The sequence below is a fragment of the Schistocerca gregaria genome, unplaced genomic scaffold, assembly GCF_023897955.1.
Source record: "Schistocerca gregaria isolate iqSchGreg1 unplaced genomic scaffold, iqSchGreg1.2 ptg000696l, whole genome shotgun sequence".
In the NCBI taxonomy this organism is placed as follows: Eukaryota; Metazoa; Arthropoda; class Insecta; order Orthoptera; family Acrididae; genus Schistocerca; species Schistocerca gregaria.
Genome location: NW_026062075.1, coordinates 711718 through 712471, shown reverse-complemented (window position 1 = coordinate 712471; position 754 = coordinate 711718).

Genomic DNA, 754 nt, shown 5'->3' with positions numbered 1-754 from the left:
GTGGATGAATGTCGTTGCCAGAATTCTTAAATGTTTTGAATTTACGTGCAGTAATGAACAGCTTATAGTCAAAATCATCGTCTCGGCGGGTAGCATATCGGTCATTGTTACGTCGTGTCGGCGGTTCCATCTCAGAATTCGGTGTACCTTGCCAATTTCTTTCATAATTTCCGAAGTGCCCTGTGATATTATTTTGTGGCTGTTCCGTATTTCTATGTCGCTCTTTCCGTGTTGGAGCGCGAGTGTCCTCTGAAATACGTAATTGTTGTATTACCTGTGTCAGCTGATCCTGTACTTCCCGGATTTCTCTTTGGTGTTGCGTACTAATTTGATTCAGACTTTGTTTGAATTTCCTAATTTGTTCGCACTCTTCTGTGTCATTAAAGACTACCGGTTTTGTGTCATTCAAATTATCATCTACCTTCGTAGATAAATTAGTGAACTGATCCGAAAGTTCGGCTACTTTCTCCGATAGTGAACACATTTCCTCAGTGTGATTTTCTGAACCAAATTTCAGAATGTCCATTTGTGTTGAAATCGAATCTACTGTGTCCTTTAAGTTTTCCTGAGTTCTTGCAAGTTGCATAACCGAATCGGTGGATGCAACTGAGTCCATTTTAGCTTGCAAGGTGTCGTGATTTTAACGAACAACAGTTTGCAATTCTTTTATGGCTGCTTCGTGATTCTGTAATGAGTTTTCATGCCGCGAAAAAATAGGTTGAAAATGCTCACAAATTTGTGTTTTTACGTCATT